The following is a 15,907-nucleotide window of genomic DNA, read 5'->3' on the forward strand; positions in this document are numbered from 1 at the left end:
ACTTCAATCATCCTCAGAGGAAGAAGGAAAATGAATGAGATACCTCAGTGCAGTTTGGGATTAAAGATAGGCATGGGACCAATTACCTGTTAAAGGGAGATGCATGAAATATTTTAGAACTGGGTTTATGAGCCCCTTCAAGAAATGCTAGAGAGAGGTAAGAAAATGTTAGGAGTGGGAAGAGAGACATGATATGGTAGAAGCAAATAAGTATTTAGGCACAAGTATTTGTCAAACAATAATAGTGTGATTTAAATAAGTATAGCTGACATACGTCTGCATCAGTTTTATCATTCCAGCAAATAATCTCCATACAAGATATTTCAACACAGCATATGATGTGAACTATATACATGCTGTGAGTAAAAGAAGTTCCTATCCATATCTAGTGAGCATAAATAGAGGCAAGAGGGCAATTAGAAGTCAGTGTATAACCAAACAAAACTGACTCATATTGATATCTAAAATTCTCATTTTTGCAGTAACAACTTAGGAAATGTAGAATGAAGGCTGGAAGTCTTATGTGACTTTAATATCACATAACAAACTTCATGTATTCATAAATATTAGCCTAGTGAGAGAAAAAAAGCCTCATTTTATTTGGATAGTTGAGGAACTGCTACCAGAAATGCACAAACTAATTTACGACAAAAGAAAAGCACGGAAATGATTCCACCACGTCTAACCAACACATTCACATTTTACCTTTTCCTTTAAGGAGAAGAGTTCAAAAATAACTAACTTTTAGTATGCCATCAATTAAAAAAAAAGATAAGCTCCTCTGGTAGTGATTTGTTTGGTAGTGATTTGTTAACATATAAGAAGAAATAGCCAAAATGAGGAAATAATGAATTAAGTTTCCTTTTAGAACAAAAGTGCTTCTATATTACAGATTTGGCAAAACCGCAGAAATGGATTTATATATCTACCCTTCCCTCCTTCTTTCCAACCCCCCAACTTGTATACAAGCCAAGAGTTCTTTAAGCTAAGAGTATACAGCTATAACTCTCCAGTGAGGTAGACAGGGCTTGGAAAATCACGTCACAAGGTTGCCACGGGGACTCTAATTATCTGTCTGGAAAGTTTGTATGACTTCCTACTCCTTTCTGTGATCCTGTCATATACCACCCAGTAGGAAAGATAAGGGAAAGGTTAGCAGGGCCTTCTATAACAGCTACAAAAATATTTGATCCAAATCACTAAGAATGTGGGAAAACTCAGGTACTCTTATCCTTCTACAGTCAACGTAGTAATTGATGGTCTGATAAATATTTATTCAGAACCTTCTTTGTGCACAGAAATTATTTTTTTTAAGGTCCAGTGTCAAGCATGGCCCAACCCATACATGCTGACTTACAATTTAAAAACAATTCTTGATCCTGTTCCAAGCAAGCTCTTTGTAATGCAAATAAAGACGTTTTTTGAAATAGATAGTTATGAATCTTTCATTCATAGTCGCTAACGAGAAACACATGAGCCAAACACATTGTGGGGATCATTTCCGCGGTGTGTAATTTGAGAGGTGTGTTAGGAAGTACTGGGCTCCACTAGAGGAGGAGGAGTCCCCATCTTTCTTTCTTGCAAGTCAAATACAAAGGCAGTGTTGCTTCAGATGACGGTCTTAAAGTTACACACATTCCAAATTCATGATAACACATATTTCCCCATCTCTAAAGTTTACCACTTTACAACCAGCCTGAGGTCTTTAGTATGACTTCATTTTATGAATAATGCCTTCTTCATTCCTAAACATTTCCAAGAAAAAAAATACTGAGTAGTGTCTATAAAGCTAATACAAACCATACTTGTCTGTTCTGATCTTAAGTTGACCTTAACAGTTGAAAATCTTTCAAAGGGAGTTCTGGTATACCATAATTTTTCCCACAGCTGTTTACAAATAACAAATGTTCTTCTGAGGGATGACTGTAAAATCATACATAATTTGGAAATGGAGTTATTTTATAAATCCACAAAATCAGGATGTATTGAAAAATATAATACAAAATGTGAGTATCTTCACTCTCTTAGAAATGAAAAAGAGGGAAGGAAAAGGAAAGAGAAGAAGGATGGGAGGGAGGAAGAAGCCAGAAAGGTTATTCTTTATTTTCCACATTTTTGACCATTTACCTAGAATCTGATGCTTCTTTTAAGTTTTTTATGCTTCTTCTAATCTAGGTTTCTGACATTGTGGACTCAGTAAGGATAGCAACCTTGTCTGTCTTATTAATTACAGTAATTATTATTATTTAGTAATACAGGCACTTTTTTAATATTTCTTTATTGACAGATAACTTTCACTAAATGAAACAAAATTATTTTCTATTAAATAAAGCTGAATATGTCCAGAACTGTTTGATCAAGAAACTAGATTGTGTTGAATTAAGCCAATGTGCCTGCTAACGGTTTAGCCAAATCCTTAATCTCACTTAACTATCTCGTATATGTATATCACAAAAGAATCACTGGAGAATACTGAAATGAATCAAACAAGATCACCACAACAACTAACAAAACTCACCCTCACATACAAAAGACCTTTCAGTATGTATTTCATTGTATTCAATATGCATTTTGTACACATGCATATTGTACACATCCCTCTTCCATAATTTTCCTTTTAAAGGAAATTTTACCCCAGTATTATCCTTCCCAGTGATTGCTATAGCTGACAGCAGTAACAGAAACTTAGTAAGAATAAGGGGGAAATAGGAAGCTAAGGTGATCACAGCTAGAAGCTTTTAAAAGTTCTTTCAGGAGAAAAATAAAAATTAATTAGTGTCTTTTGCCTTTAAAATTAAGCCAAGTTCTCAAATCAACTCCTTGCAAAATTCTACACACTCCCGTGCTCCTTCAGAAGGGAGAAAAACCCAGCAGGTTTAGATCAGCTACCTCATCTTAAAAGCTTACCCGCAAATTTATATCCACTCTCTCAGGATCACAGAACTAAACCACCTCTATGGACAGCAAGCATTTGTTACATTACACCTAATATCCAAAATCCAATGAATGTCTGCATTAGCCTAATAAAATCAATGTTAGCCAGAAAGATCTGGCTGTTAAATCTTGCAAGAACAGGGACAGTTCAGAACCCAACTTTATTTTATGTTTATTTACTGAATAAATAGTTAACATATACTCTAACAAACAGTACATTGTTCTTTACAGTATATATAATCAAAGTTCCCCATATGTAGTTCATGAACAGCACAGTGGTGGTAAAAACAGCCTACAGATTCTTGGGAAATTTTAGCATTTCTACTTTTGTTACTGCCAAACTATTTCTATTATCTATCAGATTCTACCACCACTAGTTTTCCCGATCATTTTACCACTTAATCCATTAGTCTGGAATCTTTTAGTTTGGAATCTTTTAGGTTAATCATATAAATGCCTTTGAAAACCATAAATATGACACAATATATAATCGGTAGCCACTGGGCTAAATTATACCGTATTCTCAGGCCTTCTACTCTGTAGTACAGTGATAGCTCACAAAAATCGTACTTCAAATATTCCAACTGGGAAAGAGAGAAAATGGAAATAACTCTAGGTAACAGATATAGGTAAGGTGTGGGAGGGGAGGCTTTGGAGGCAAGATGAGGAAACTCCCCCACCGTGCTGCACGTGCGGGATCTTAGTTCCCTCCCCAGGGATCCAACCCGTGCCCCCTGGAGTGAAACGGCGCAGTCTTAACCACGGGCCACCAGGGAAGTCCCAAGATGAGAAAACATTTATTCCTATTTGAAGACCCTTTAGAAGACCATGGACTATTCCATATAAATTTTTTTTATATTATACAAATTTACTTGACAAATATTTGAATTCAAATTCTAAAATTCCCACAGTGTTAAGGGGCTCCTACAAAACAAAATGTTAAAAAAAAAAAAGGCACTAGCATATATTCTAATATACACACAAAACTATGGTGGATCTTTTCTAATTTGTACAAAAACTGAATGGTGCTAAGATGCATTCCAGCTGAAGTCAGTCACTGTGAATGTATTTAGTCTGGACAAGATTTCATTATCTTCATAATGAGACTTTACTTCCAAAATAATTTACTTACTACCCAAGTAAGATGAAGGTGATGAGGGCTTCAATCACTCCTTTGTTTCAAGCTCTCCAGCAGCCTAAACTTAACCTTCAATGTCATAACCACCATGAATGTCTCCTTTATTCACATTTCACTCTCCACGGCTGAGATCTCACCAGGCAGTGAGAAAGAGTTCAAATTGTAACTGGAAAGATAGCAAAGTTATGAAAGATACATTTTTCAGCTAACGTCATTTGGGCACTGAAAAAAGAAGTCGAACACTGGGGCTGGAGGATGGGGTAAAGCAGGAAGGAGGGAAGCGGGATGGAAAAGGGGTGTCAAGGGAAAACCCACATGGTCATTTATCTGCTTCAAGATTTTTATAAGACTATTTCCTTCATGAGACCATGGAAAATCTTGAGGATTAAGGTGAAAAATGTGAAATACGGTGAAGTGCATAGATGTTTTAATAAATGGTGCTGAAACTTTTATTTCAGTCATTTGCATAAGAAATATATGAAAATGTAAAATAACAGAAAAAGAAGAAATGGTACTTTAAACCCTTAATTTCTCCTATAATTCTATAAAGATAGCAAATATACTATTGTACAAAAAAAATAGAGAACTAATTATTCCTAAATTTAAATGAAGTTATAAATGTTTTTATATTATTCTTTACACATTATTGTTCAGGGTTGACTCTCATGGATCATTCACTTAAAAACAGAAGAGAGAAGACTTTAAGCAAATCTGTGAATTCATGCAAATTAAAATCTTTAGAGGGTTATTTTCCTCAATAATTAAAAAAACACCCTCTTTAATATACATCCTTCAGGCATACATATTAATTCCACACCTTTACATGCATGAGTATCATGTGAATAATGCTACAAGATTTGGCCTAATGACTAGATTTTTATCACAGAAAGCATTCCATTGCTTTTAAATTATTCAGAGTCTAACAAGGCCCCACAAAAGAGCTAAATAAAAGAACTACCAACAAAATTAATGTTCTCTCTCGACTAAAAGGATCCTGAAATGTAAAAAATATATAACCTAGCCACAGTACACAAACTCAACAGACTTTACATCAGAAGTTCTGATAATGTAGATAAATACACTAAAATAAGACAAATCAACCTAAAGATAGGGTTTCTAAATTAATATTTCTGAATTAAAAAGTAATAATTCTAAATCCCAATATACAGTTGTTCATAGAACAGTTAAAGTTTTTAAAACATACTGGAAAGAGAAACTGGAGATTACACACACACACACACACACACACACAAGATTAGCATGCTTATTTGGGGGAAAAAATCTATATAGCTACAATAATGTTCTGTTTTCTTCTACATATGAAAGTTAAATGTATCTTCTTTCTCTTTCATCACAAGTATATCTTTCTTAAAATTGAAAAGTCAACAAACTTAAAACCATCTCATTATATGTTCATGTCTATGATTACCATTAACTTCAAATGTCAAAATTATTGTAGAAAATTAAATTGTGTTCAATGTCATCTCAAAAGTGACAAATTTCATCCATATTTTTCTTTATGGATTTGTTTTGCTGCTTATACTTTTTTAAACATTTATTTTCTAATGAAAAATATTAGAAACAATTACAATATTACAAAACATTATAAATATTAGAATCCACAGAAAAAAATTACAGTGTTTAATGATCACAAACATTATATTTCAGACACTGGAAACATTCCATTGTTGCAGTAAACCAATAAATATATCAATAATATGCATGTATTTCTAGGATAAGGAATAATATTCTAATGGTGATAGAGAAGTAATACTCTAATGGTGCTAATAAAGGATCTTCTAAATAAAATGAAATTCATGTCAACAGTCTTCAATAGAGGACTTTGAAAATGTCTTTTTCCCTCTACTTAAATATAAACTTCTCTTCCTTCTATTGATCTTTTTCCCCCTTTTTTTCTCCTTATATTAAAAACACAATTTTCAACTACAAAACTCTGACCTCTTATCAAGCACATAATTCATTCACTTAACAGATTATTTTAGAACGTTCCTAAGTATTATGTTTCAGGTTCTGTTGAGAAACCGTTCATGGTTCTTAGAATTCTGGATTGGCTCAAATAGGACTAGATCCTGCCTTTGTGGGATATTAGATTCTTATGTTTCCATGCTACTAAATATAAGAATGGTTCCATAAACCATGATGGAAAAGTATACATACACACATATATATATATACACACACACACACACATATATATGTATATATAACTGAATCACTTTGCTATACACAGAAACTAACACAACTTTGTAAATCAACTATACTTCAATTTAAAAAAAATTAAACTTTTAAAAAAATATGGTTTGAGAGAGGACCTCTGATTTCACCCAAACACACAAGTGCTCTTTCTTAATAAAATCACTTGAGTGCCACAGGACTGAAAAAGAACACAAGAATTTACCTGCTACATAAAGGACTACATTCAGAAAGTCACATGATAAGTGGAAGGGATTCGTGCAATTCTTCAAACAGGTTTGGTACCTTTATTCTCTCCTACTCCAATGTAAAGACTATTGTATTGTTACTTATAAAAATGAAAAATAACTGCTTATTCAGTTCTTTCTAATAATCCTGGAGGCTCCGTCTGCGAAAAGACGCAGAATTCCCCAACACTCTCCTCATGCCCACCCATTCTGCACACGTCACATTTATTTATCTTGCGTGGAATGCCCTGGTGTCCCACCTCATACTTTCATTCTTGACCTCAAAAATTTATCCTATAAAAGTCAAGGGTCAGGGCTTCCCTGGTGGCGCAGTGGTTGAGAATCCGCCTGCCAATTCAGGAGACACTGGTTTGATCCCTGGTCTGGGAAGATCCCACATGCCACAGAGCAAGTAAGCCCATGCGCCACAACTACTGAGCCTGCGAGCCACAACTACTGAAGCCCGTGCACCTGGAGCCCGTGCTCCGCAACAAGAAGCCACCTCAATGAGAAGCCCACGCACCACAACGAAGAGTAGCCCCCGCTCACTGCAACTAAAGAAAGCCCGCATGCAGCAACAAAGACCCAACGCAGCCAAAAGTAAATACATAAATAAATTTATTTTAAAAATAGTCAAGGGTCACATCCCCAGTAAAGACTTTTCTGACTCCCTCAACCACCGTGAGCCTCCCCCTTCTCCTATGCACTGAGATATAAAGATAAACGTGCACATTTTTTCTCTTGTTCACTTAACCTACTCCCAAAAACTGTGTCAAGTAGGTACTGCTATTGTTTCCACTTCTTAGATAAGAAAACTAAGGCAGAGAAGGTCTCTCTGATTGCAAAGTCCATTGCTTATTTGTTTGTTTAATACATACTCCATTTAGCTCCAAACTCTACTGAAATGGTTGTCTGGTTGCCTCCATTCTCTGGGTTCCCTGATCACAGAAAGCAGAGATCCTGTCTTATTCGCCTCTGTGTTTCCAGTGTCTGGCACAGAACAGATACTCAACAAATGCTCAATAAATGATGAATGAATGAATAAATGAAATGTAATTACATTCAACTTCCTGTGTGAAGAAAAATTCATCCCCTTCTAAATATTCTAAACAAACTTCTGTAAAAAGTATATTTAGTGCTGATTTCATCCAGCAAACAGTTTGTGAGTGCATAGCACATGTGATGTGCTGTGCTTAAAGATCATTGAGACTCAATTCCCTGCCCTCAAGAAACTTGTAATTCAGAGAGGCAAAGGGATAAACAACTAGCTCATGCTACCATTGTTTGTTCTATTTTTCCTAATCCTCCACAACTTCCTCTCTTTAAAGGAACTCCATTCTTTATAAACATGTTCCAATACCTAATACCTCTGGGTCAGTGGGATGTAGATCAGTCAACAGAAAAAAAAAGTTAAAAGAATCTCCATGGATGTCAAAAACACAATCTTCTGAGCCATTCTCGATTAGATCAGTAGTCATTTAAGTAGTGTACAATGTTAAAGAAAAGAATAAAATCAAAGACATATTAATACTATCCTAGCACTTTTTCATTTACTAGAGATAGCATAGCAAAGCGAAAAGAACATGGGTTTTGGAGTCAGAAAGATCAGGATTTCCATCCCAACACTGTCCCTCTCTCCCCATGTGGACCATAGACAAGTCATTTTATCTTTCTGAGCCTATTTCTTACCTGTAATATGGAAATAAGGGGACCTGCCTTAAAGAGCTCTTGTAAGAGTTAAAAGAGATAATGTATGTAATGCCTCCCATACCAAAGATGCTAGTTTTATGATGTCTGATCTCTCTAGATGCTTCCTGAAGGGTATTGGTTCTAATTGTAATTTAACTATCCTTCTGGCCCCAATATCAACAACACAAAGTGTTGACCAAAAGAAAGGTACTTGAAAAAAAGCCACTTGAAAAAAGGCAAGAGGAGTGGTATGGGATAAGATTAAAAACCAGTTAAGTCTCAAGTTTCTATATGGGGTGTATATCATCTGCCTCTTCTCGGCACACACCCTGCAAACCTCTTATTTCAGATCTTTTTTGTGAAAAATAAAGCTTTATTAATTACTTCTATGATTAGATCTGAAATAACTGACATATGTTACTCTGTATTAACAATTCTATTTTCCACAAAGAAGAATCTCTGATTTAGTGAGGAAGAAGGAAATGAATTATATACGATGTCCAGGAATCAATCTCAGCATATAGTCTATGCAGTATTACATTTGGTTTCCAAATCATTTCTCAACTGTTTCTTTTAAGCAATTTCACAAAACATGTAAAAAAAATCAAATAAAAACACTTTCTTTTCCATCCTAAACCTAATATATAATCTACTTGACTTAAAAATCATTAATTTGCTACTGGTACAACTCAAAGTCCATGGACAAAAAAGTGAATCTAGACACTTACCTTTTCACAAAAAGTGAAAAGTGTCTTTTTGTACACTTTTCACAAAAAATAACTCAAATGGGTCACAGATATAAATGTAAAACTAAAAAACTTCTAGGGGTAGGAAAGCAGGATAAAATCTAGGTGGTCTAGAGTCTGAAAATGAGTTTTTAAATACAACACCAAAAGCTTATCCACGAAATTTATAAGTTGGCCTTCATTAAAATTAAAAACATTTGCTGTGTAAAGACACTGTTAAGAGAATAAAAAGACAAGCCAGACTGGAAAAATATATTTGCAAAACAAATATCTGATAAAGTGCTTGTACCAAAAGTATGTAAAGAATTCTCAAAACTCAAAAATAGGAAAACAGACAACCCTATTAAAAATGGGCAAAAGTTCAGAACAGACATCTCACCAAAGAAATGGAAAATAGCATATGAAAAGATGGTTAACATTAAAAGTCATTAGGGAAAGGGTAAATTAAAGCAATCAGATATTACTATATACTTATTAGAATGGATAAAATCCAAAAAACTGACAATACCAAATGTTGGCAAGGATGAGGAGCAACAGGAGCTTGCATTCACTGTTGGTGGGAATGCAAAATGGTACAGCCACTCTGGAAAACAGACTGGCAGTATGTTACAAAGCCTACCAGAATCTTACCATATGATCCAGCAATCATGTTCCTAGGTATTTACCCAACTGATCTAGAAATTTATGTCCATATAAAAATTTACCCATGAATTTTCATTGCAGCTTTACTCATAGTGGCCAAAAACCAGAGGCAAGTAAGATATCCTTCAATAGATGAATAGATACAGAAACTGTGATACATCCATACAATGCAATATTATTACATGATAAAAAGAAATGAGCTATCAAACTACAAGAAAACATGAATGAACCTTCAATGCACATTGCTAAGTGAAAGAAGCCAATCAGAGAAGACTATATGATTCTAGTTATATGATGTCCAGAAAAGGCAAAGCTATAGAGACTGTAAAAAAATCAGGGGTTGCCAGGGGAAGGGGGTTAAGGGAGTGATATGTGAAACACAGAAGATTTAATAATCTGTTGAAATTATTCTGTATGATAATAGATACACGAAATTGCTCATTTGTCAAAACTCACAGAAAGTCACAGGACAAAGAGTGAAACAATATATGCAAATTTTAAAAAAATCATGTAGAAGGTCTGGGGATCCCAAAATAGAATGTAGATTGTGACAAAAGTATCTACCTGTATCATACATGTGTGCAACACCTCATGAAAGGAATAGGAGGAAAAGGAATGGAATCTGTAAGACTACCTGGAATCTATAAAATCTAAAAATCTATATAATCTAAAAATCTATAAAATGTACTGCACGTAAGCAATGTACTCTAGTTGATAAAGCTGTTCCCTCTCTTTGTAAAGGGAGCACAGGTTAACAATTTTGATACCACTATACACATATAATGGGTTTGAACAATTAAGTAAATGGATGGCAGGTGGTGGAAGCCAGGTTTCTTCTCCCTATTAGAATGAGCTTACAGATAAGCAAGGGGAGGAATCCAGGATGATATAGGTGGTAATGGATTAGGTAGAGTAAGAGACAACCGTATGAACTCATATTTACCTTAAAATAGATACACATGGTTACAAAAAGAAACATGTACCCCTGTAAGAGTACATACAGGGGTTTGTATACACACATATGTATTTCCTGCTGTCAGATGAGAGGGCCTAGAAGTAATGACCCCTCAGTAGCAACAAGAATACCTAGAACCCAGATCTTTCTTGGCTTCCAACACCATTTCCCAAGAAGATGAACCAGGTTCTTTCTGGCTGATTCTAGGGCTGCGGCAGGAAATGGAAATATACAAGATAATACTGGAGCATCTTTTAATGCTAGAAAGTAAGGAAGTGATCTTTTAAAAAACTTACATTAATGGAGATATGGCAAAGGAGGACAGGAACCAACTGAAAGAGCTCCCAATGGCCAAAGCTGAAACAATTTGAGGAACAAAACAAAGTAGTATTGGATTATAACCCAAAGTATAAATATATATACACGAGGCCAGACCAATATAAGCAAATGATTAAATTAATAAATGGGGAAAAGAGACAAATCTGCCATTCAAAAGAATTCCCAAAAACTTATATAAATACTCCACCCTCAAGGAGGAGAAGCATAACTCTCCACTCCTTAAGTATGGGCTGTTCACAGTGACTTCCTTCTAAGAAAAAGCATTAAAAGAAATAAAAAGAGTAAGTTTTCAGTGCAGAAAACTAATACTACTGCAGCCAGGTGATCAAGATAAATATCAACAGTGATAAATCATGTTGGATAGTATGGACCCTTTATATTATGTGATAAAAGTAGCACTTTATCTCTGTGATCTTCCCCTCAAAAACCCCAAACCTCAGTCTGATGAGGAGAACAATATTAGAGGAATGCCTATAGAGGGCATTCAACAAAATACCTGACCAGTACTTCTCAAAACTGTGAACAGCATCCAAAACAGGCAAAGTCTAGCAAACTAAAAAGTATCAGCATAGATTTAAAAATTGAAAGCAGGAAAAGCTAGAGATAAAAACAAAATGAAATCTTTACATTTGATCAGAAGCAAGCAAAGTGGTCAAAATTCAGCATTAGATTCTCAATAGGGAACAAATAAGAATAAACCATTTTGAGAATCTTCACTCTGAATACAACTTAAAGTACTCCCCTAGTATTAACAAAAGGCTGAAAATTACTATATAATGATAGTCAATGACACTGGAAAGTGAGAGAAAAATAAAGATTACAAACAGAATGTATCAAATATTGTGAACAGTGGTTATCTCACAGCAGTGGAATTAAAAGCAAGTTACCTTTCCTTCTTTTCTTTTTTTCTGCTGTGAAGAGAATGACTTGGGGAATTTTTAAAAGTATTAATCTCTGAATTCTGCACTAAAGGCATTCTATAAAATGTTATTACATTTGTGATACATTCTACCCTACCCTTTATGTGGCAAGTCTATAAAGGGGGTTATTTTTCAAATTGGTAATTAAAAATGTGAACCCATGACCAAAAATTTTCCACACCAGCAACTTAAGAAAGAACTATAGTAATACGTCCAGAAAACTCCAATTCCTAGAAAATCTATACTAGGTGAGAAAGGATGACATTGACTTTCATTTTCAATGACCACATGATCTAAATTACTAGTTCACACTTTCCAAAACCCAAGTCGCTGTAGAAGAATGATATCCTTTCAATGGAAATAAATTAGAAGCCATACACAACACAGTTACTTTGATATATGTATATAAAGAAGCCTTCTGGGAATCCTAATTCTTCTATCTCCCCCCGCCAAAAAAAGCCAAAATCAAACTAGTCACATGCCTCTGAAACCAAGTTTTATCTGAACTCTTAAGACATTAGCTATTCCTCTTATTATCTGAGGCGAGAACTGAAACCTTAAAAATTAAAGCGAGAATACGTGTCATTGAAACACGTTTTGTAAAGGTGGATTCCAATTCCTAATGCTCTACCGCTCTTGACGTCTATGGATTTCAATTCCTAATACCTAATACAGCATCCTACCCCCAAAGAGAGTCCAGCGATGCAACGGGTACTACGGGGAAAGGATTTGAGAAACAGTGCAAAGGAAGGGAAGAATCTGTGCCAAGATTCTGCATACAGGTAGTCCTGGAAAGGAAAGTAGAAAGTGAGAGCATAGGAGGAGCAGGTAGGGTCTTGGAAATCCACTCCGAAGGCATTCACTGACAAAGACACCAGAAGGGCTGTCTCCCCAAAAGTAAAATGGTGAGTGAAAGGAGTGGAGCCCGCCACGAAAGGAAAGTCACCAGGAATTAAGAGGGACAACTATGCACAAACAACAAGCTCTCTCAAAATTTGAGGGGGTATACGATGGTGGGACCTTGGTGCAAAGTGTCAATTGGAAAAGACTCCCCCCACCCATTTGGGGGTGGGGAGGGTAGCTCTCGAAACCCCAAGTCTAAGACAAGCCAGGAGAAGAATACTCGTTCTGGAGTCGCCCCACCGACCAGAGAAGCGCAGGTGTATCTGCGGAAGCTCAGGTTACCGGGAATATGACAGGGACGGTGTGCATCTTCTCTGCCCACCGTGCAGGAGCCCCGGGCGCGGCGGGCGACCGAGGGTCGGCACCGGCTCCGGGCGCCCCGGGACCCGCCCGCGAACACACTTCGGCGCCCTCGCACACCTGGCTCCCGACACCAGTTGAAAGCAGTCAAAGTGAATGAAGGCGGACGCGGCGCCTGGCATCACTCCATCCCGGCACACAAAGGCGGATTTTGAAAATCGAGGGAGAGTCCGAGCCGCCGGACCCCAGCGGGCGCCTTTCGCCGAGGGGCTCTTACCTCGGATCTGCCCTCGGGGCCGCGGCTTCCCCGGAGGCGCCTCGAACCCACACCCGGCGGGAAGCGGCCGGGAGAAAGCCCCCGACCCGGACCGCGCCCTCCCAATCCTCCGCGAGCCGCCCAGCCGCCGTCTGCGTCCGGTCGAGGAGACGCGGTCTCTGGGGCGAGCTCAGCGCCGGCCTCGCGCTCGGCTAGAACGCCTGGCCCGCCGCCGCCGCCGCCGGGGAACTCTGGAGCTGCCCGCCCGCTCACCCGCTCGCCCAAGCCGGCCGCGCGCCGCGCATGCCCAGTACATCTCGGGGAGCGAGCCAGCGAGCGCGCGCCGCGCGGCCGGGAGCCGCTCCGCTTTCCGGGTCTTGGCGGCAGCCGAGGCGCGGAGCATCTGGTCGACCGCAGCGCTGGAGAACTGGCCGGCGGGGCCGGGTGGGCGGGAGAGGGAAGGTAGGAGAGAGGGCAGGGCAACGCGCTGAGTTATCAAGGCCGCGATCAAAGTCGGACCGAAGTTCTGAGCCGACGACGGGTTTCCAGAAGTGCCCTAGCAGGACCCACTAGCAGCTGGGAGGCGTGAGAAGGAGGAGAGCGCGAGGAGAGGTTTGCCCCGGACAAGAGTGGATGCTCCTGGCGGAGGGAGCAAGCCAGTTACAGCGCCCCGGGTCTTAGTGTGCAATTCGTGGCCACTAACCTGCGGGCAGTAAACCTGCAGCACCCAAAGACCCTCCAGCCTTGGTCTTCCTGCTGGGACCCTATTTTTCCCCTTTTGTCGCTTCCTTTTTTTTTTTTTTTTTTTTAAATCTCCTCAAACTCATGCCGTAAACTGGTGGCACTCAAGGGCCTCCATTCGGTCCCGGGGAGTCTCCAAACTACCCGTCCTTAGCTGCAAGCAGCAAGCCCAGACCCGCATCGCACGCCTGCCTTGGATCCTATTTTTCTCGCAGCTCTTGCCAAGAGCCTGATGTGGTTTGAAGTAGTGGAGGCTTCTTTCACATAATGCCTCTCGTGACCTAACCAACCTTTAGAAGCTTCTTCTCCCCCCAGTAGCCCCCGGAGCCACTAAGTGAGAAGTCCTTCCATCTGTGACATTGCATTTGCTTCTTCTTGAAACTCCAGCTTTGTCATAGCTATAACCCCCTCCTTTCTAACTTCTTTAAGGTCACTTGACTCTCAGAAATCAACGAAAGTCTATAAAATAAACTTGGTTAAAGTAGATTGGACCTGCTTGTTTTGTGAAGCAACGGAGAAGCGCAGTCAGGGGAAAGAGAGATTTCAAACCAAGATGGGAAATAAAACCATTATTCTAAAAGTTGGAACAGACCTTACTCTGCTATCTTAAGTAGAAATCCTCTCTCCAATGTTTCCACTACACCATCAACCACTTAAACTTTTCCTTTGTTGGAAATCTCTATTTTTATCAATATTATGTATAATTATAATTTTTCTTTGAGTACCTGTGCCAGGAACTAAGCCATTTTTATATTATTATTTCTAATCCTTAAAATGAGATGAGCCTTGTTATAACTATTTAGCAGGAAAATGAAGCTCAGAAGTTTCATTCCTTTTGCCAAAGCCAATGCTGATGCCAGAATTAAAATCCAGGGTTGCTTAACTCTAAAGTTTGTGTCATTTGATTTGTGAACATCAAAGCAACTTCCCTTAACTTACACCACTGGTGCTGGCTCTGCCCCAAAGAGCCACACAAAATTAATCTCATTTCTTATAGACATTGCAAGCCTTGAAATATTTGAACCAACTAACTATTAAGTAACTAACAGATCTTCTCGTATTTTCCTCTTCTTCAAAACTCTAGAACCTTTCATTGTTCTTCAAATGCAATGGTGAGCCCTCATAACCACATTCCATACCCTGCTTTGAATGTGCTTTGATTTTTCACTTTTCTCCTTAAACTGTACACTCGGAAGAGAACACAACATTCAAATATAGTGGGCTGAGAACCGAGTCACACAGGGATCAGCCTCTTTGATCCAAGCATACCCTGACAATAATGCATCCCGAACTTGTATTAGGTTTTTTAGCAAGCATATTACAGAGAGTCAGATCAAATATCCAAGTGAATTTCACATAGACTACAATTAAACCATATCTTTCACCTTACATAGTCTGTACTTCCATAATTTAATGTTTAAACCTAATTTTTACCTTTAAACCATATTAAATTTCATCTTGTTTGTTTTAGATTAATTTAATTTAATTTCAGATTTTAAAATATTATTAGTGATCACTTTCAATTTATAACATCTGTAAATTTAATGACATGCCTTCTTTGTTTCCACCTAAGTCTAATAAAAAAAAAGAGAGAAAAACAGTTAAAAACAGAAAAACATAAAACAGGCTTACAAAGAGCCTTGCAGCCCACCACCAAAAATGATCTCTGAGATAATAATACATTTATGAACGAATACTTTTCAAGATCAAGCACTTTAGTTCATGCAACAATGCTATAACCAAGAAGGATTTCATAGCACATGTGGAAGGATTTCATAAAAGGTTTTCTACATGCTCTGCTGAAATGAAAATTCACTGTCTCTAGCATTCCTACATCTACAAGTTCAAGTAACTCTTAAAAAAAATAAACAGGACCTTTTGAAAAATGAACCAGTTTTGGTAT

General features: G+C 37.8%; 1 protein-coding gene across 3 annotated transcripts in view; it reads right to left on the bottom strand.

The window, feature by feature from the left end:
• Window positions 1-13,544, bottom strand: part of EPS8 (epidermal growth factor receptor pathway substrate 8) — a 188,643-nt gene extending 175,099 nt beyond the window's left edge. For 2 of the 3 annotated variants that reach the window (XM_060113011.1, XM_060113006.1), the window contains exon 1: window positions 13,285-13,544. The gene's annotated coding sequence lies outside the window, so the exon portion shown is untranslated. Of the gene's footprint in view, window positions 1-10,841; window positions 10,903-13,284 lie in introns of all 3 variants that reach the window. The other variant, XM_060113008.1, reaches the window with a different exon arrangement.
• Window positions 13,545-15,907: the final 2,363 nt, after the last annotated feature.

Source organism: Mesoplodon densirostris, chromosome 11 (genome assembly GCF_025265405.1).
Source record: "Mesoplodon densirostris isolate mMesDen1 chromosome 11, mMesDen1 primary haplotype, whole genome shotgun sequence".
NCBI lineage: Eukaryota > Metazoa > Chordata > Mammalia > Artiodactyla > Ziphiidae > Mesoplodon > Mesoplodon densirostris.